The 21,274-nt window shown below is 38.9% G+C and overlaps 1 protein-coding gene across 2 annotated transcripts in view; it reads left to right on the top strand.

Moving 5' to 3' along the window:
• Nucleotides 1-21,274, top strand: part of MEMO1 (mediator of cell motility 1) — a 116,918-nt gene that overhangs the window by 29,965 nt on the left and 65,679 nt on the right. For both annotated transcript variants that reach the window (XM_010829811.1, XM_010829810.1), the window contains exon 2: nt 21,007-21,088. The gene's annotated coding sequence lies outside the window, so the exon portion shown is untranslated. The remainder of the gene's footprint in view (nt 1-21,006; nt 21,089-21,274) is intronic.

Below are 21,274 nucleotides of genomic sequence, written 5' to 3'. Positions count from 1 at the left end.
GCTGGATGGCATCACTGACTTGATGGACGTGAGTCTGGGTGAACTCCGGGAGTTCGTGATGGACAGGGAGGCCTGGCTTGCTGTGATTCATGGGGTCGCAAAGAGTCGGACACTACTGAGCGACTGATCTGATCTGATCTGATCTGATACTGTTTGGGAGAAGGCACTGGCACCCCTCTCCAGTACTCTTGCCTGGAAAATCCTATGGATGGAGGACTGGTAGGCTGCAGTCCATGGGGTCACTAGGAGTCGGACACGACTAAGCGACTTCACTTTCCCTTTTCACTTTCATGCATTGGAGAAGGAAATGGCAACCCACTCCAGTGTTCTTGCCTGGAGAATCCCAGGGACGGGGGAGCCTGGTAGGCTTCCGTCTATGGGGTCGCACAGAGTCGGACACGACTGAAGTCACTTAGCATAGCATAGCATACTGTTTTGATTATTGTATCTATATATTAAGTCTTAGAATTGGGTAGTGTCAATCCTTAGCCCTCCAACTTTGTTCTTCTCCTTCAGTATTATGTTCCCTGAGTTTTTGTTTTGTCAGGAAGTAAGAATGTCTGGTTGTCTTCTTTTTGGTGATATTGGTAGTCCTCTGTGATCATTGTTTAGATTTATTAATGTCTTAGGGTTTGTAAAGTGGTGATATTTTTTATCATTCTACCTTCATTTATTATCTCTAACACTTCTTTAAAGGAATACTTTCTATCCTTGATTTTTTTGGCTATCCAAAGGAACAGTTCATATAGAAGTAGGATCAATAATGCTTGATTATTTTTCCTTATTTACCAGTTATCAAAATAATGAATTGGTTCCCTAGCAATATCCAAAGATAACTGGCAAATTTCTTCAAGTGTCATTGGAAACACACAGATTTAAAAGATACTCAAGATTGTCTCGTCTTTAGCCAGTGGGAGCCTCTGGTTCTTGAATCCTTTTGACATGGCCTTAATAGTCTTTGATGACTTTCTTGTTTTCTGGTGTATTAGTCTGTATTCTTCAGAGAAACACAACCAATAGAATATATCAGGATATATCTCTGTCTCTATCTCTATATCTGTAGAAAGAGACTTTTTATAATGAACTTGTTCATGCAGCTGTGGAGACTGACAAATCCCGAGATCTGCAGTAGGCAAGCTGGAGACCTAGGAAGGGTGATGGGTGTAGTTCAGTTGAGAGTCCAGTGAATTCAAGACCTGGGTGGAGCCAGACCTGAAGGCTTGATGTAGAATTCCCTCTTCCAGCGGAAAGGTCGGCCTTTTTTTCTGTTAAGGTCTTCAACTGATTGGATGGAGCTCGGAGAAGGCGGTGGCACCCCACTCCAGTACTCTTGCCTGGAAAATCCCATGGACGGCGGAGCCTGGGAGGTTGCAGTCCATGGGGTTACTGAGAGTTGGACACGACAGAGCGACTTCACTTTCACTTTTCACTTTCATGCACTGGAGAAGGAAATGGCAACCCACTCCAGTGTTTTTGCCTGGAGAATCCCAGGGACGGGGGAGCCTGGTGGGCTGCTGTCTATGGGGTCGCACAGAGTCGGACACAACTGAAGCGACTTAGCAGCAGCACCCATATTAGGGAAGGTAATCTGCTTTACTCAGTCTGCAGATTCAGATGTTAATCTCTTCTAGAAACACCATCACAAACACACCCAGAATAATGTTTGACCAAAGGTTCAGCACCCTATGATTCAGTCTAGGTGACATAATAAAGTAACCATTACATCTGGTGTAAGATGGTCTGTGCTTAATTTTACACTTCCGGTCCCAGGTGTGAAATATACCGTTTTCCCAAGGAGCCCAGATCTTCTCCTAAACAAAATGGAAGTAAAGTAGCAAAGTCTTATGAATAATGTTATTAATTAGTAAGTGCCATCTGATGATTCTTTTAATGATCAAAATACATTGAGATTCAAACTTCACAAAACTTTACTTTAAAAGGCTCTGTAGGGAATTCCTTGGCAGTTGAGTGGTTAGTCGTTTTCACTGTAGTGGCTTGGGTTCAGTCCCTGGTTGGGGAACTAAAGCAGTTATCCTCCAATTAAAAATGAATGAAAAAAGAAAGGTATACTTTCTTAAGAGTAATTTAATTGTCTTCAGTGTTATTTAATTTTCTTCATTTTCTCACTTTTGGGAAAGAGTTTCTCGATGTCTGTCTGTTCTGTCATTCCTGCCTTGACCTTTCTTAGTTTCTGATATAACATTTGAGGAAAGCCTAGAATGAAAGCTGATGGCATGGATTTATACCTAGTAAAGTGAAAGTGAAGTTGCTCAGTTGTGTCCGACTCTTTGCGACCCAATGGATTGTAGCCCACCAGGCTTCTCCATCCATGGAATTTTCCAGGCATGAGTACTGGAGTGGGTTGCCATTTCCTTCTACAGAAGATCTTCCAACCCAGGGATTGAACCCGGGTCTCCCGCATTGCATGCAGACGCTTTACCGTCTGAGCCATTGATAATTATCTTCTGTAAGCATCAAGCTAAATATCTATCAGCAAATTTGGAAAACTCAGCAGTGGCCACAGGACTGGAAAAGGTCAGTTTTCATTCCAATCCCAAAGAAAGGCAATGCCAAAGAATGCTCAAACTACTGCACAATTGCACTCATCTCACACGCTAGTAAAGTAATGCTCAAAATTCTCCAAGCCAGGCTTCAGCAATATGTGAACCGTGAATTTCCTGATGTTCAAGCTGGTTTTAGAAAAGGCAGAGGAACCAGAGATCAAATTGCCAACATCCGCTGGATCATGGAAAAAGCAAGAGAGTTCCAGAAAAACATCTATTTCTGCTTTATTGACTATGCCAAAGCCTTTGACTGTGCGGATCACAATGAACTGTGGGAAATTCTGAAAGAGATGGGAATACCAGACCACCTGACCTGCCTCTTGAGAAATCTGTATTCAGGTCAGGAAGCAACAGTTAGAACTGGACATGGAACAACAGACTGGTTCCAAACAGGAAAAGGAGTACATCAAGGCTGTATATTGTCACCCTGCTTATTTAACTTCTATGCAGAGTACATCATGAGAAACGCTGGACTGGAAGAAACACAAGCTGGAATCAAGATTGCCGGGAGAAATATCAATCACCTCAGATATGCAGATGACACCACCCTTATGGCAGAAAGTGAAGAGGAACTCAAAAGCCTCTTGATGAAAGAGGAGAGTGAAAAAGTTGGCTTAAAGCTCAACATTCAGAAAACGAAGATCATGGCATCCGGTCCCATCACTTCATGGGAAATAGATGGGGAAACAGTGGAAACAGCGTCAGACTTTATTTTTTTGGGCTCCAAAATCACTGCAGATGGTGACTGCAGCCATGAAATTAAAAGACAGTTACTCCTTGGAAGGAAAGCTATGACCAACCTAGATAGCATATTCAAAAGCAGAGACATCACTTTGCCGACAAAGGTTCGTCTAGTCAAGGCTATGGTTTTTCCTGTGGTCATGTATGGATGTGAGAGTTGGACTGTGAAGAAGGCTGAGTGCTGAAGAATTGATGCTTTTGAACTGTGGTGTTGGAGAAGACTCTTGAGAGTCCCTTGGACTGCAAGGAGATCCAACCAGTCCATTCTGAAGGAGATCAGCCCTGGGATTTCTTTGGAAGGACTGATGCTGAAGCTGAAACTCCAATACTTTGCCCACCTCATGCGAAGAGCTGACTCATTGGAAAAGACTCTGATGCTGGGAGGGATTGGGGGCAGGAGGAGAAGGGGACGACAGAGGATGAGATGGCTGGATGGCATCACTGACTTGATGGACGTGAGTCTGGGTGAACTCCGGGAGTTCGTGATGGACAGGGAGACCTGGCGTGCTGCAATTCATGGGGTTGCAAAGAGTTGGACACGACTGAGCAACTGAACTGAACTGAAATATCTATCTCTTTGTATGTTACAGTAACGTGGAACTACAGACATAATTTAGTTTACCCTTTTCATTTTACAGAAGAGGAAATTGAGGCTTAGCTCTGTAGGAAAGCTAGGGCTCACCTGGATCACTTGCATTCAGATTTGGCAGTGTGTGGCGGCGTTCAGAGACAGACCAGTATGACTCAGAGATCTTGACATTGCCATTTATTAGCTGTATGAACTTGAGGAAACATATTTTTTTGATCATGCCACGTGGCACGTTGGATCTTAGTTCCCCAACCAGGGATTGGACCCTTGCCCCTTGCAGTGGAAGCACAGAGTCTGAACCACTGGACTACCAAAAAAGTCCCAGGGGAACTTTGTTTTTTAAATTTATTGTAAGCTAGATATAATAACTATGTGATATGATTACTATGACAGTTAACCAAGAATAACATTCTAAGGAACCCAGTACTGTGCCTGTCACATTGTACTGTTGTTCAGTAGCTAAGTCATGTCTGATTCTCTGGGACCGCATGAACTGCGGCATGCCAGGCTTCCCTGTCCTTCACTCTCTTCCTGGAGTTTGCTCAAACTCATGTCCATTGAGTCGATGACGCTGTCCAGCCATCTCTTCCTCTATTGCTCCCTTCTTCTGCCCTCAGTCTTTTCCAGCATCGGAGTCTTTTTCCATTGAGTCTGCTCATGTGGCCAAATTACTGGAGTTTCAGCTTCAGCATCAGTCCTTCCAATGAATATTCAGAGTTGATTTCCTTTAGGATTGAATGATTTGATCTCCTTGTAGTCCAGGGGATTCTCAAGAGTCTTCTCCAGCACCACGGTTTAAAAGGATCAGTTCTTCGGTGCTCAGCCTTCTTTATGGTCCAACTCTCACATCTGTACATGACTTCTGGTAAAACCATAGCTTTGACTATACAGGCCTTTGTTGACAAAGTAATGTCTTTACTTTTTAATACACTGTCTAGGTTTGTCATAGCTTTTCTTCGAAGGAGCAAGTGTCTTTTAATTTTATGGCTGCAGTCACCATCTGCAGTGATTTTGGAGCCCAAGAACATGAAATCTGTCACTGTTTCTACTTTTCCCCCTTCTGTTTGCCATGAGGTGATCGGACCAGATGCCATAATCTTAGTTTTTTGAATGTTGAGTTTTAAGCCAGCTTTTTCACTCTCCTCTTTCACCTTCATCAAGGGGCTTTTTATTACAGTGGTATCATCTGCATATCTGAGGTTGTTTATATTTCTCCCAGCAATCTTGATTCCAGCTTGTAATTCATCCAGGCTGGCCTTTCACATGATGTACTCTGCATATAAGTTAAATAAACAGGGTGACAATATACAGCCTTGTCATACTCCTTTTCCAGTTTGGAACCAGTCTGTTGTTCCATGTCCAGTTCTAACTGCTGCTTCCTGACTCACATACAGGTTTCTCAGGAGATAGGTTAAGATGGTCTGGTATTTCCATCTCTTTAAGAATGTTCCATAGTGTGTTGTGATTTGCACAGTCAAAGGCTTTAGTGTAGTCAGTGAAGCAGAAGTAGATGTTTTTCTGAAATTTCCTTGCTTTTTCTATCATCCAACAGATGTTGGCAATTTGATCTTTGGTTCCTCTGCCTTTTCTAAACCCAGCTTGTACAGCTGAAAGTTCTTGGTTCACATACTGCTGAAGCCTAGCTTGAAGGATTTTAAGTATAATCTTACACTCATATGAAATGAGTACAGTTGTATGGTAGCTTGAACATTCTTTGGCATAGGAATGAAAACTGACCTTTTCCAGTCCTGTGGCCACTGCTGAATTTTTCCAAATTTTCTGACCTATTGAACGCAGCACTTTAACAGCACCATCTTTTAGGCTTTTAAATAGCTCAGCTGGAATTCCATCACCTCCACTAGCTTTGTTTGTAGTCATGCTTCCTAAGGCCCACTTGACTTCACACTCTATCTAGGATGTCTGGCTGTAGATGAGTGACCACACCATTGTGGTTATCTGGGTCATTAAGATGGTAACGATGACCCTATATGTGAGACAGCAGAAGAGATGCAGATGTAAAGAACAGACTTTTGGGCTCGGTGGGAGAAGGCGAGGGTGGGATGATTTGAGATAATAGCATTGAAACATGTATATTACCATATGTGAAATAGATCACCAGTCCAGGTTTGATGCATGAGACAGGGTGCTCAGGGCCAGTGCCCTGGGATGACCCTGAGGGATGGGGTTGGTGGGGGAGGTAGGAAGGGGGTTCAGGATGGGGAACACATGTACACCCATGGCTGATTCATGTCAGTGTATGGCAGAAACCACTACAATATCGTAAAGTAATTAGTCTCCAATTAAAATTAAAAAGAAAAGACCTTTTTTGTATAGTTCTTCTGTGTATTCTGGCCACCTCTTCTTAATCTCTATGCTTCTGTTAGGTCCGTACTGTTCCTGTCCTTTATCATGCCTATTTTGTATGAAATGTCCCCTTGATATCTCCAGTTGTAAGTATACTATAAGCTCTTGTTTTTCCTGTCCTCCTCCTTTTTTTATCTTTAAAAAATATTCCTTTATTTATTTGGCTCTTCCAGGTCTTAGTTGGGGCATGTGGGGGATCAGCTCCTGGACTAAGGATGGAACCCAGGCCCCGTGCTTTGGGAGTGCAGAGTCTTGATCACTGGACCACCAGGGAACTCCCTGGTTTTTCCTGTCCTTGTTTGCAGTTCTTTTCTTGCCTCTTTTTGAAGTGAACATCAAGTGTATCTAAAGTAAATGAAAACAGTATACTTTTGTTGCATTTGTTACCTTGTTCATGGTGTTTACTTAACAAATGTTTTCTTTTTTTTTTTTAAGCCTTTATTATTTATTTTATTTCTTTTAACTGCATGGGATCTTTGTTGCTTTGCTTGGGCTTTCTCCAGTTGCAGTAAGCAGGGGCTCCTTTTCGTTGCGGCGTGTGGGCTTCTGATTGTGGTGGCTTCTCGTCCCAGAGCATAGGCTTTAGGCAAGTGTGGGCTTCAGTGGTTGCGGCACACAGGCTCAGTAGTTGCGGCTTGCAGGCATGATTTAAATGGGCTTCAGTACTTGTGGCGCAAGGGCTTAGTTGCTCTGCGGCATGTGGAATCCTCCTGGACCAAGGATCAAACCCATGTCTCCTGCATTGGCAGGCAGATTTTGGTCTGGTCCTTTTCTTAACTTTCTGAATGACAGTTACTAAAGGTCACATTCAGAAGATTTACTTTTAGTCTGAAGTATTTTATCCAAAATAACTTTGGTTGTTATATTCCCATTTATTGTCATTATTGAATATTAATCACAAATGTTTTAAACCACTTTATGTGTCATTAGGGTAGATTTTAAACATGTTGATGCTTGTATGCTCCTGGAGCAAGCAGGACTGTTTGGTCAGCATTAATGGATGTTTAAATGTTGCTTTTATGTCCTTAGATGAAAGCTATGTTACCAATATTAAATGTTAGTAATTTTAATTATCACTCTCCTTTTTAATATGAAATGTTGGCTTGAATTTCTATGGAACTACCTACAGGATTGTAAACCTGTAATACATGTTTAAATGTGAATATGTAGAAAAAAATCTTAAAACTGTTTATCTTTCCAAAATTTTTGCTATCTATTTTGGATAATATTCCAAAAGCATACTCAAATGTTGACTTTCCCATGACATTAATAGATGGCTTTGTTTATTGAGAGGTATAAAAATATGATTGCTAGTGCCTATAGGTTAAGGGTATATTTCATAAAGTGAGTAAATTGATGTATTTGAAGTGTTGGAGAGTTCAAATTAGGAGACCTAGAAGTGATGAAAAAGAAGGCAATGATAGTTGCTTTCAGTTCTTCTTGGAGTGTTTTCGTTTGATGACTGCATTTTCTTGTAATTCATCTTGTCTATAACTATTGTATATGCAGGTTTTACTCCCAAGCACTGGAAAGTAATTGTTCTAAGATTACTAATTTCTCAGAGTCACCAAATATATTGCTTGGCATTTTTCGGTTCTCATCATGCTTGTTTATTACAGACTATTGGAGTAGATTCTGCTAATCTTCCTGAAGATCTTACCTCTTTGCTTTCTGTGTACTTTCTTTCCCCCTAGTCTTGTGTTGATCTCCTTGCCCACCTTTGCTGGGTCAGCTTCGTACTCATACCTCTGTCCTAAGACTCAGTTTTTTAACGTTTGTGTTGTCAGCATTGATATGTACACGTTCATACTTAACCATCGTAATTAGATGACTCCAAAATCTGTTTCTGTCCTTTTTTTCTGCAGTTAAGACTCTTATTCTTTACCAGTTGGATATCTTTATCTGGTTGCCTTATTGTCTCCAAAAACTTTCAGTGTGTCTGAAGTCAGAGTCTTCCTCTTAGAACAGACTTCATGGTCTTAATTCTGTCATTGACACCATGACAATGTGTCATGGTCACGTCATTGGTCATGCTGCTGTCATTCGTCTGCCTCCCAAGTGTAGTCACAATCAATTCTTTCACTCAACCCTTTCCGATTTATTTAGGCACAAAGGTCTGTATTTTAATTTTGCTGAAAAAATTTGGGTAGTGTTCGTTTATAGAATTGATTGGTTTAGTAGTTATCTGTATGTCTTTCAGATTGGCTAAGTGTACAGGGGTTTGAAAGAGTGTTTTTTATTTCTTTAATAGAGTTTTTGTGGTGGCTGTAATTTAAAAGAAAGTGCCAGTGACATTATCTAAGGCCTCTTAAAGGAGCTAATGCCTGAGCATGGCTGTGAGGCTCTCAGAACTTTTCTGGTTTGATCTTCTGGGAATGGGAGAGATTCCACTTGGGTTTAAACCAGGTATTCTTCAATCTGGGCAGCTTTTAGATTAACATATTTATTTCAGTATTAGGCAGTTTGATGAAAACAGTTCAAATGATATGGAAAGTATTTGGTAGAGCGGATGCACACATGTACCTTAACTTTCTTGCTTAATCATGTCCATTAGTTTCTAAACTTAGTTTTACCCCTAAATCATCACTCTCAGAACTCCTTAGAAAGCCTTTTATTTTGATGGCTTTTCTGACCGATTATCTTTTTCTTTTCTTCTTGTTTGATACCTGGCATGCCCATCTCTGTTCACATTAGGCATGTTTTCTTGGCTAGTTATAAAGGAGAAACTTGCTGAAATTCTTTTTGTTTGCATCTTATGGTTGCAAAATCAGAAACAGTCTTTAAATCAATGAGCTGGCACATACAGTACCAACAATTGTGGAAAAAAGGAAAGAGGCCTCAAACATGTTACAGCAAAAGTACAAAAACAAAAATTGTGGTAGATTATCGTTAATTACTTCAAAAAGTAATAATGACTTATCTAGATTGTCTGTTACAAGATTGCTGAAGAAGTCAGAGTGGACAATAACTCAAGTAGCTGATAGACAGATTTTAAAAAAAGAAAAAACAAATTGTTGAAAGTGTTGCATTTTCAGGGAAAAAATTATAAAAAGAAAGATATTAATAATCAACTGTACTTCAATAAAGATAAACTGAAAAAAATACTACTAAAGTGCTTAATGTTCTCTTTTCTGGACCATTCTTTTCTAGATTGTTTTTCTATTCTTTGATTCTATCTACCAGAAATCTGGTAATGGATATCAAACCTAGGAAGACTTCCCTGGTGGCTCAGTGGTAAAGAATCCACCTGCCAATGCAGGAGACACAGGTTCCCTGGGTTGGAAGATCCCCTGGAGAAGGAAATGGCAACCCACTCTAATATTCTTGCCTGGGAAATTCCACAGACAGAGGCACCTGGCAGACTACAGTTCATGGGGTCATAAAAGATTCAAATATGATCTAGCGACTAAACAACAACAATCAAACCTAGGGAAGTAAAGTAAAAGGGGGAAGTCCCTTCTTGGTAACAGGGAAATATTGTCAGATTGGTCCATATATATGTATCTCAACCCTCTGATACATATTTTATTGGTCAAATAGCAATTCTCAACGATTTGGGTTTATTTATTTTAATCTAGATTAGTAATGTAGATGTTGTTTTAGGTTTAACAATGATTTGTTGTTTGGTTTAGTGTTTATAAGTTTTTTTCTGTGTCATTATCATTTGGAATATGAAAATAGATCCAAGAACGTTGTATATCTCACTATCTGTGTCATCTTTGATCTCTTTCATCAGTGTCTTATATTAATAGTTTTCTGAGGGCAGATGTTTTGCCTCCTTAGGAACATTTATTCCTAGGTATTTTATTCTCTTTGTTGCAGTGGTAAATAAATGGGATTATTTCCTTAATTTCTCTTTCTGATCTTTCATTGCTAGTTTATAGGAATGGAAAAGATTTCTGTGCATTAATTTTGTATCCTGCAACTTTACCAAATTCATTGATTAGCACCGGTAGTTTTCTAGTGGGATTTTTAAGATTTTCTTAGTGTGAATATCATGTCATCTGCAGACAGTGACAGTTTTAGTTTCTCTTTTCCATTTTGCATTCCTTTTATTTCTTTTTTTCCCTTTATTGCCATGGCTAGGACTTCCAAACTATGTTGAATAATAGTGATAAGAGTGGGCATCCTTGTCTTATTCCTGACCTTAGAGCAAATGCTTTTAGTTTTTCACCATTGAGAATGATGTTTGCTGTGGATTTTCTGTATATGGTACTTACTGTATTTGGGTAGGTTCATTAGAGAAAGTATCTGCATAAAATTCACAGAAAAATTCTTAACTCAGAATTTTGTGATTGATCAGTTTTGAAAATTTTATGGTAATAAAGGCCACCTCATGCGAAGAGTTGACTCATTGGAAAAGACTCTGATGCTGGGAGGGATTGGGGGCAGGAGGAGAAGGGGACGACAGAGGATGAGATGGCTGGATGGCATCACTGACTTGACGGACGTGAGTCTGGGTGAACTCCGGGAGTTGGTGATGGACAGGGAGGCCTGGCGTGTTGCGATTCATGGGGTCGTAAAGAGTCAGACACGACTGAGCGACTGAACTGAACTGAACTGAAACTTGCGGTTATAATGTACAAAAGGTTGGAACCAAAACCTAAGGGAACAAACAAAATGTGAATGATAATAACAATCATAAGTTGTATAATGAACTTTTGGTCAGTTTTAAGCTCTAATAGCTTGGCATGGTGATGTTAAATGTATCAGTCTCTAAAAATGTATTGATACATCTCTGGTCAATAACATTTGGGTAACAAAAGATGTATTAATGCGTCTCTGGTCAAGAATATGTTAATATGGAATATCATATTGATTTGTGTATATTGAAGAATCCTTGTGTTCCTGCGATAAATTCCACTTGATCATAGTATGTAATCCTTTGTAATGTTTTGGATTTCAGTTTGTTAATATTTTTTTGAGAATTTTTCTGTGTTCATCAGTGATACTGGTCTGTAATTTTCTTTTTTCGTGATTATCTTTTTCTGCTTTTGGTATTAAGGTGATGGTGGCCTTGTAGAATGAGTTTGGGAATGTTCTCCCTCTGCTATTTGTTTTAGAAGAGTTTGAGATGGATGGTGTTATTTGTTTTTCTCTAAATGTTTGATAAAATTCACCTGTGAAGCCATCTAGTCCTGGACTTTTGTTTATTGGAAGATTTAAAAGTTCTTTAATTTATTTGTTTTATTGTTGACTGTGCTGGGTCTTTGTTGCTGCGAATGGTCTTTGCGTAGTTTTGGAGAGCAGGGGCCACTCTTCGTCGTGGTGCGCAGGCCTGTCATTGAGGAGGCTTCCCTTGTTGTGGAGCACAGGCTCTGGGCGTGTGTGCTGGAGCCCACGGAGCAGTCGCAGCAGGCAGGCTCTGGAGCTTACAGGCTTCAGTAGATGCAGCGTTTGGGCGCATTAGTTGTGGTGTACGGGTTTCATTTCTCCGAGGCAGGTGTCCCTTGCTTTGGCAGGTGGACTCTTAACCTCTGAACCACCAGGGAGGTCCCTCTAGGTATTTTTTGATTTCCTCTTTGATTTCTTCAGTGATCTCTGGGTATTTAGTAGCATATTGTTTAGCCTGCTCGTGTTTGTGTTCTTACAGTTTTTTTTCCCCCCTATAATTTCCAATCTCATAGAATTGTGATTGGAAGAGATGTTTAATACTGTTTCAGTTTTCTCAAATTTAACAAGGCTTGATTTGTGACTGAAGATGTGATCTCCTGAAGAATGTTCCATGTGCACTTGAGAAGAAAGTATATTCTGCAGCTTTCAAATGGAATGTCCTATAAATATCAATTATGTTTATCTGGTCTAATGTGTCATTTAAAGCTTATATTTTCTGATTAATTTTCTGTCTGGATGATCTGTCCTTTGGTATAAATGAGGGTGTTAAAGTTCCTCACTATTACTGTGTTACTGTTGATTTCCTCTTTTATGACTGTTAGCATTTGCCTTATGTATTGAAGTGCTCCTATGTTGGGTACATAAATGTTTGTAATTGTTACACCTTCTCCTTCGATTGATCCCTTGATCATTATGTAGTGTCCTTCTTGTCTCTTGTATTACTAATAGTCTTTATTTTAAAGTCTGTTTTGCCTGATTTGAGTGTTGCTACTCCAGCTTTCTTTTGACTTCTATTTGCAAGGAATATCTTTTTCCACCCCCTCACGGTTTAGTCTGTGTGTGTCCCTAAATCTGAAGTGGGTGTGTATAGATATCGTATAATGGGTCTTGTTTTTGTATCCATTCAGCCAGTCTGTTTTTTGTTTGAAGTATTTAGTCTATTCCCATATAAGATAATTATATGTATGTTCTTATTACCATTTTCTTAATTGTTTTGGGCTTGTTGTTATAGGTCTTTTTTCTTCTTTTGTGTTTCCCACCTAGAGAAGTTCCCTTTAACATTTGCAGTAAAGCTGTTTTGGTGGTGCTGAATTAATTTAACTTTTGCTTGTCTGTAAAGCTTGTAGTTTCTCCATTGAATCTGAATGATATCCTTGCTGGGTAGAGTAATCTTGATTGTAGATTTTTCCCTTTCATCACTTTAAATATATCTTGCCAGTTCTTTCTGGCCTGATATCCTTTGCCATATTAAGGAAGTTTTCCACCTATAATCTCTTCAAATATTTCCTCAGACTCTCTTTTTCTTCTGGAACCCCTATAATTCAAAGATTGGTGCATTTGATGTTGTCCCAGAGGTCTCTGAGACTGTCCTCATTTCTTTTCATTGTTTTTTCTTTACTCTGCTCATTGGCAGTTATTTCCACCATTCTGTCTTCCAGCTCACTTATTCATTCTTCTGCCTCAGTTATTCTGTTGTTGATTCCTTCTAGTGTATTTTTCATTTCAGTTAATGTCATCACCATTTGTTTGTTCTTTACTTCTTCTAGGTCCTTGTAAACATTTCTTGTATTTTCTCAATCTGTGCCTCCATTCTATTTCTGAGTTTATGGATCATCTTTATTAATATTACTCTGAATTCTTTTTCAGGTAGATTGCCTATTTCCTCTTTATTTATTTGTTCTTATAGGTTTTTAGCTTGCTCCTTCATTTGTAACATATTTCTCTGTCATCTCATTTTGGTTGATGGGTCAGGCTGTGTTCCTGTCTTATTGATTGCTTGGCCTGAGGTGTCCAGCACTGGAGTTTGGAGGCATTTGGTGTAACTGGGTCTTGGTGCTGAGATGCAGACCTTTGGAAGAGCTCACATGGATTCATATTTCTTAAGGTTGAAGTACTCTGTAAGTTCAGCAGCTTGGACTTGGTGCTCCTACCACAGTGCCTTGGACCATAAAGAAGGCTGAGCACCAAAAAATAGATGCTTTTGAACTGTGGTGTTGGAGAAGACTCTTGAGAGTCCCTTGGACTGCAAGCAGATCCAACCAGTCCATTCTAAAGGAAATAGTCCTGAATGTTCATTGGGAGGACTGATCCTGAAGCTAAAGCTTAGATACTTTGACCACCTGATGCAAACAGCCAACTCATTAGAAAGACCCTGATGCTTGGAAAGATTGAAGGGAAGAGGTGAAGGGGACGACAGAGGATGAGATGGTTGGATGGCATCACTGACTCAATGGACGTGAGTTTGAGCAAGCCCCAGGAGATGGTGAAGGACAGGGAGGCCTGGCGTGCTGCAGTCCATGGGGTCGCAAAGAGTCGGACATGACTGAGTGACTGAACAACCACCACCATCACAGGGGCTTAGGCCCAAGTCCTGACCTGTTAGGAGATGAGAACTTCACGTCCTTCTATTCTGCCATCTTGACCATTGGTATCAGAAACTTATTTTGAGCAGTTACCTGAAAATTGTTTCCTTGTGTGGAAAGTCTTATCTTATTTCTGATTCTTTCCACTCAGGCAGACTTGTTTTATTTTCCCATAAATTGTGTGTTTGCATTTGGTATCAAATTATCCACATTGGGTAGTAGTAACTGGTTGGTTGTAACCCAAAGAAACATTAAAAAAAAAAATGTTAGTTGCAGTTGGGAGAAAATAACAAGTTCTGGTTAGACAGGCATTAAAGAAGTATTGTGGACTCAACTTTAAGCATTTGTACCACTTTAGCTTCTTGCTTTTTATGATTCTGGTTCATGTTTCCTAATTAGAGTACTTGACCCTGGTGTTAGAGGGTAAATGTGGTGTGTCTTCTTAGGGCCTCCATTTAAATCACGGGTAGGAGCATGGGAGTTTTGAAATGACTATGGATATTGTATTGTCATTTAGTTTATTACATTCACATAAATTATTGGACTAAGAAGATGTAAGAGTTTGTTTATCATCCAGTTTCTGTGAATCTTGAATTTATTTTCCTTTGTCATCAGGGTTGTTTGAGTGGAAAAGCTGGTGAGGCATTGATTGAAGTGAGAGGTTAGAAACACTATTAAAAATAAACTTATGTATATTTTAAGGAATAGTGGATCACTTATGGATTCAATGAGCTACAAGGGAAGCCCTCAAGTAGTTTAGAGACAAAAATTCATGGATTTTTATATTGCTAATTTATAGATTATGTGATTTATTTATGTAATGGAAACAGTTGTCACCAAGGGTCTGTTACGTTAGCTGCGTTCGTTCATATACTCATTCCTATAGCATGTTCTTGCTCACATTAATGCCGTTATGGCAGAGGCCCCGCATTTTAGTGTGTATCACAGTCACCGCAGAGTTTGCTAAAAGCTTGTTAAAAGCTGTAGGTACCATCCCCAGAGATTGTGGTGACATAGTGATCTCTTTTTAAAATAAACACATTGGATGATTCTGGTCTGTAGACCACTTTTTGACTATTATAGGAGAAAGAATTATTGTTACTGAAATAGGTTAAAAAAAATACCCCATTACTTAAGAAGATTTAATGCCAGGAGAATATGAAAGTATTTATGATTGTGAGTGATTTAAAACTTGAGCATAATACAACATAATAGGCTTGGTTTTGAATTTGACCTGTCTCCTGTAAAGGCCAGTAGATGGTAGTTGTTTGCTAAACTTCAGTAATGGATAACTTATGACTGGTATAATGGATAACTTGGGCACAATAAAGGGTAAAAATGGTAGAGACCTAGTATATGCTGAAGAGATCAAGAAGAGATAGAATGAATACATGGAAGAATTGTGTAAAAAAGATCTTAATGAACTGGATTACTACAATGGTGTGGTTGGTCACTCAGAGCCAGACATTCTGGAGTGCGAAGTCAAGTGGGCCTTAAGAAGCACTGCTGTTAATAAAGCTAGTGGGTGTGATGAAATTCCAGCAGAACTATTCAAATCCCTAAAGATGATGCCATCGAGGTTTTGCATTCATTATGTCAGCAAATCTGGAAGACTCAGGAATGGCCACAGAACGGGAACAGGTCAGCCCTCATCCCAGTTCCCAAGAAGGGTAGTAACAAAGAATGGCTAACCATTGGACAGTTGCACTGATCTCCCACGCTAGTAAATCTTGCATGCTAGGCTATTCATCATTATGTGAACCAAGAGCTTCCAGATGTCCAAACTGTGTTTAGAGAAGGAAGAAGAACTAGAGATCAAATTGCCAACATTCACTGGGTTAAAGAGAAAGCAAGGGAATTTCAGAAAAACATCTATCTCTGTTTCATTGACTGCACTAAAGCCTTTGACTGTGTGGATCATGACAAACTGTGGAAAGCTCTTAGAGAGATGGGAATACCAGACCATCTTACCTGTCTCCTGAGAAGCCTGTATGCGGGTCAGAAGCAACAGTTAGAACCCTGTATGGAACAACTGATTGGTTCAAGATCAAGAAAGGAGTATGACAGGGCTGTCTGCTGTCACCCTGTTTGTTTAACCTATACACGGAGCACATAATGAGAAATGCTGGGCTGAGTGAGTTACAAGCCGGAATCAAGATAGGCAGGAGAAACATCAACAATCTAAGATATGCGGATTATACCACTCTTAATTGCAGAAAGCAAAGAGGAACTGAAGAGCCTCTTGATGAAGGTGAAGGAGGAGAGTGAAAGAGCTAGCTTAAGATTAAGTATTAAAAAACTAAGATCATGTCATCCAGCCCCATTATTGCATGGCAAATGGAAGGGGAAAACGTGGAAGTAGTGACAGATTTCCTCTTCTTGGGCTCTAAAATCTCTGTGGATGGTGACTACAGCCTTGAAAACAGACGATTGCTTCTTGACAGGAAAGCAATGACAAACCTAGACAGTATTTTGAAAAGCAGAGACATTACTTTGCTGACCAAGGTCCGTATAATCAAGGGTATGGTCTTCCCAGTGGTCACGCACGGTTGTGAGAGCTGGACTATAAAGAAGGCAGAGCACCGAAGAATTGATGCCTTCAAGCTGTGGTGCTGGAGAAGATTCCTGAAAGTCCCTTGGACAGCAAGGAGATAAAACCAGTCAATCTTAAGGGAGATCAACCCTAAATATTTACTGGAATGACTGATGCTGAAGCTGAAGCTCCAGTTTTTTGGTCATCTGATGTGCACAGACAAATAATTGGAAAAGCCCCTGATGCTGGGAAAGATCAAGGGCAGAAGGAGAAGAGGGCATCAGAGGATGAGATGGCTGGACGGCATCACCGATGCAATGAACATGAACTTGGGCAAACTTTGGAAGATGGTGAGGGACAGGGAGGCCTGGCTTGCTGCAGTCCATGGGGTTGCAAAGAGTCGGGCTCGACTGGGTAACTGAACAGCAGCAACAACTGTAAAGGCCAATAGATAGTAATTGTTTGCTAAACCTTAAGTATTCCTACCAGTCACAAGTTATCCATTGTTAACAATCATGTTGCTATTCCGCGGTCTAAGTAGAAAATACATATCTTAAGAGTCAATATGTATATATTTTAGTCATTTTAATTGCTTTGAAGAAATAGAATGATTTATTTTGAAATGCCAAATATAATTGAGGTCAGGCATTAAATTTTAATTTTTATCAAATGAGAGAAATGAGGTGAGGGTATGGTAAAACAGGTGTTGTTCCTGCATGGTGCATAATTATGAAGGGATGCAATTTTGGATAACATTTTTAATACATGTTTTGAAATCTTAAAAAGATTCACATTGATTTACATAGTAATTCCATTCTGAGAGTCTCCAAAGGAGAGAATTTAAAATATGAAAATAGAGATATGTGTTATAGAATTATTTATAATTGCACAAAAACTTTGAAAAAATCTAAACATATTAGAGTAATATTTAAGGAAACCAGTGATCCATTTACACAAAGAAATCTTATTTAACTATAAAATGTGAAAGTGTCCATAATATAGGAGAATACTTACGTATTGTTATGTAAATAAAAGCAGTTTACAGAATTGTCTATCATTTTAAAGACTAGCAGGAAAGTTGGAAAATATTAATTTTGGCGTTTTTTATAATTATAGGGTTATTGTTTTACCCTTGTCTTTATATGTGTTCCCTCATATTTTTTTATAATGAAGAAATAGCAGATACAAATCAATATGTTGATGTTTAAAGAAAGTTGAGGTGAGACACTATAACCAGGTACTCTCAAGGAATTCAGTGGCAGCATTTGATAGGGATAGGGAATTTGTTTATAAATAGATTCAGAATAGTGATTCCAAGTTAATAGACTGTTAAAGGATTCAGTGCTGAACCCATTTTTCAGATTATGATTTTGTAAATCACCTCAAGGGAGGAGTACACTGTGATCCTTCAAATTTTGAATCCCTTTTAGGTATGAAATCCAATGGAATTGATGTTAACTATATGAAAAACTTTGAAAGACTGTATGAAGGGGCAGGAATGTGGTTAAGTGATAACCACTTGGCCAGATACGAGTTGGATGGTATGCACTGAAGATTGTTCACTGCATAGTTATTTGCCCTGATGAATTGTATCCTGAACTACAGAGTTTAGCAAAAATTATAAACAAATTCTTATGTTTGTAATTTTAGTGGGTAATAAGGAATCCAAGATATTTGGATTTGGTCTGACTCTTTGAGGTTTGTATCAAGGAGAACAATAATGTTCTTTACAACAAGATTGTTTCTGTGTTTTGGGTTTGCTATAGTGCTGCTCTGGATGGGCTTGGGGTCAGATTCAGTGAGACAGTTCTTGTGTTCCCAAGGGCATGTTATTTTCTGTGTGAGGAGTCTTGTCATAGATGCATAAAAACAAATAGCATCCCTTGAGATGTATCTAAAAATAAGATACTTAGTTTTGTAAAAAGCATAGCAATAAATTCTGAGTATATGATCAAGGTAAGACAACAGTAAGAAGGGAAGGGATTTGGGGAGAACTGCTGAAATGTTACTTTTTAAATTAAATGAGATGATTATATTCAGGAAGCCTTTTGAGAAACAGTTTTGGTTACAGTGAGAAGCATTCCCAGATGCTAGTCTTCGATGATTTTTTTCACTATTCTCCATTGAAATAAAAATACCAGAACATTGTGGAGAGTGTGGTTTTCATAGTGCTACTATATTTCATTGATTTAAAGATGTAGATTTCCCCCAGATTTTAATATTTCTGATATTGCAATGGGTTTTGCAGTCAGTGGCATCTTTAAATCATTGTCAGTTGTGAAATGGTTATCACTGCCTACATATACCCAAACTCAATAATTAATCCTGTTGGGTATGACTAGGTAATGCAACCCATTGGTGTTTCAGGTAACATATCGTTTAAGGAAGAGATGAACACGCTGTGTTGTCTTCTGAAACCTGTTAGTTGCACTTTCTGGTGATACCTTTTGGTTTGGTAACATCAGGAAAGGTGTAGCATCACAGCTTGAACAATGTGTGTCAGTTGCTTGCAGGAGAATTCTGAGGCAGTAGAGGTGCATTTTAAAAAGAAATATCACATCACTACTTCCTTAAATGGTACAGAGGATGATATTATGGAAAAACAGGGTCATTGATGACTGAGTTAAAAGAAATTTAGAAATCAGATTGTGAATATGAAGAAAATTTTAAGAATATTTTGAATTCATTTTGCTTGTGTTTTTACATAAACATGAGTGCTATGAACATTCATATCTAAATAAATTTAAGAACTTTTTCAATAAATATAAAAATTCTGAGAAAGGAAACAATTGTATTTTTGATAAGTAATTAGCTTGAATACGATGCACATCACCAGCTGTCTGCTAAGAGATTGCAAAGACCTAAAGAACACTTATCCTTTTATACAGCTAAGCAGATAAAATCCATTACATGCATATTCTTAGGATAAATAATAAGTAGTGCTCAAGAAAGAGGACTTGACAGCAACATTTGTCACACATAGTTCATTCTAAATTCGCTTGGTAATCAGAGTGACCATAATGTATTAGCTAATTGCTTTATCCAAGGAAAAATAAACTTATGTATTTTTATGACAGGAAGTAGTTTAGCAACCTGGGGCTAGGTGACCCTCTGAAGTTAGGCTCCTATCCTCCTTGATCACATTTCAAAGAGATGGCTACTGGGTCCTTGAGAAAGATGGTCCTGAGTTGCTGGTTAGAGGCTTGTTTAGCTTTTCTTTTTTCTTAATTAAAAAAATTTAAATTTGCATGCCGATGATAATGATCTTGTACAAAGGGACAAGTTAGGGCGGAAGAAAAGGATAGTTGGAAGAGCAGGAAAGGAAGACAAATTGGGACCCAGTGCAGAAGTAGTTTATTTTTCTTTTGATAGGAGCAGGAAAAGAGGAAGAGGAGGTAATTCTCTTCTGAGTTTAGGGTGACTCACATTCAGGTTTGCCTGGGACTGAGAGAGTTCCCAGGACACCAGACGTCCAGTGCTAAAACTGGCGAAGTCCTGAGCAAACCAGGATGGTTGGGTATTCTTCTGCGGCTTGTTTTTCCTTAACAAAGTGAAAAGGTTGATCATCTGCTGGGAATGGGAAGGGGATGACAGTTTAAGATAAATGGAGAAGCTATATGAAGTAATTCTTTATCTTAAAGATGGAGGAGCAGATTCACTAGGTTGTTGTGGTATGATTTCTGGGCTTTGTCTCCTAAGGGTCTACTGAAATTTACAAACATAATTTCAAAGTTCTTATGGTTGTGTTTCTTTACAGTCTTATTCAGCTATTCAGGTGGAGCTGCTGTGTTAGGTGGAATGCTGGTTTTAACTATGATTTGACTATGATGGAGGAAGAGAGGAGCAAAGGAGGAGGCCACAGGCAAAGAAGTGATTTATAGTGATGTATCATCAAATCTCAGGATAGGTATAAGAAGTGGAGAAGAGAGGATGAAGGATAGTTGGCAAAATGACTCCAACAGACTTTTAGAAGTGAACTGGAATAATAGGAAGTGAAGAGAGTGGGATGCCTGAACTTGAAATTTTTGAGGTGGTATAATTCCTGGTTATTGATATGATACGGGAATAGGGGCTGGAGTGGACGGCAGAAACAATCATTGAGTATTGTAATGATCACACTATAGATGTGATTTTAGTGATTAAGGCAGCTTTTGATGCTCCAGAAATATTCAGTTATTTTCTTTTCATATACTGTTGTTTTCTGTTTGCTGTTTTATTTTGTTTGATCAGTACCTTTGTTTGAGGAGGTGTTGTTGTTCTTGAATGAAGATGGTTGTAAATAAATAAGTGGATGGATTAAAGCAAATATTGTTTAATCAGTACTTGTCTTTATCATATGGCTTGCTCCTGGAAACTTTATAAGTGGTTAAGTTTCAGACATTAACATCTAAAATGATGATCCACTGCCCATTAAGCTATTTTAGTCCCAAATAAGTTCAGTGAGAACTTTGTGTCATGTATGGTTACTGGTACTGTACTGCTTTGCTCACTCCAGTTTCCCTCTTTCTCTTTTTATAGGACCGCAGCTGAATGCCCAGCTAGAAGGTTGGCTTTCACAAGTACAGTCTACAAAAAGACCTGCTAGAGCCATTATTGCACCGTAAGTTTTAAGGGTCTTTACCCAGAATCTTCCATGTGTTGATTTTTAATAAAGGATGAATGTCTATGGATTGAATTAAAAATTAAAAATCAAATGCTGTGTTGAAATGAAGAAGTTGTATTCACTAAATTTCATGATTGCTGTGGCTTTCACTTTAACTCAAGGATAAAGGAATTGGCTGTTTTC

The sequence above is a fragment of the Bison bison genome, unplaced genomic scaffold (assembly GCF_000754665.1).
Source record: "Bison bison bison isolate TAMUID 2011002044 unplaced genomic scaffold, Bison_UMD1.0 scf7180017864508, whole genome shotgun sequence".
Lineage (NCBI taxonomy): Eukaryota > Metazoa > Chordata > Mammalia > Artiodactyla > Bovidae > Bison > Bison bison.
The sequence above is the reverse complement of the archived record's forward strand: the minus strand, read 5'-3'. Positions and strand labels throughout refer to the sequence as shown.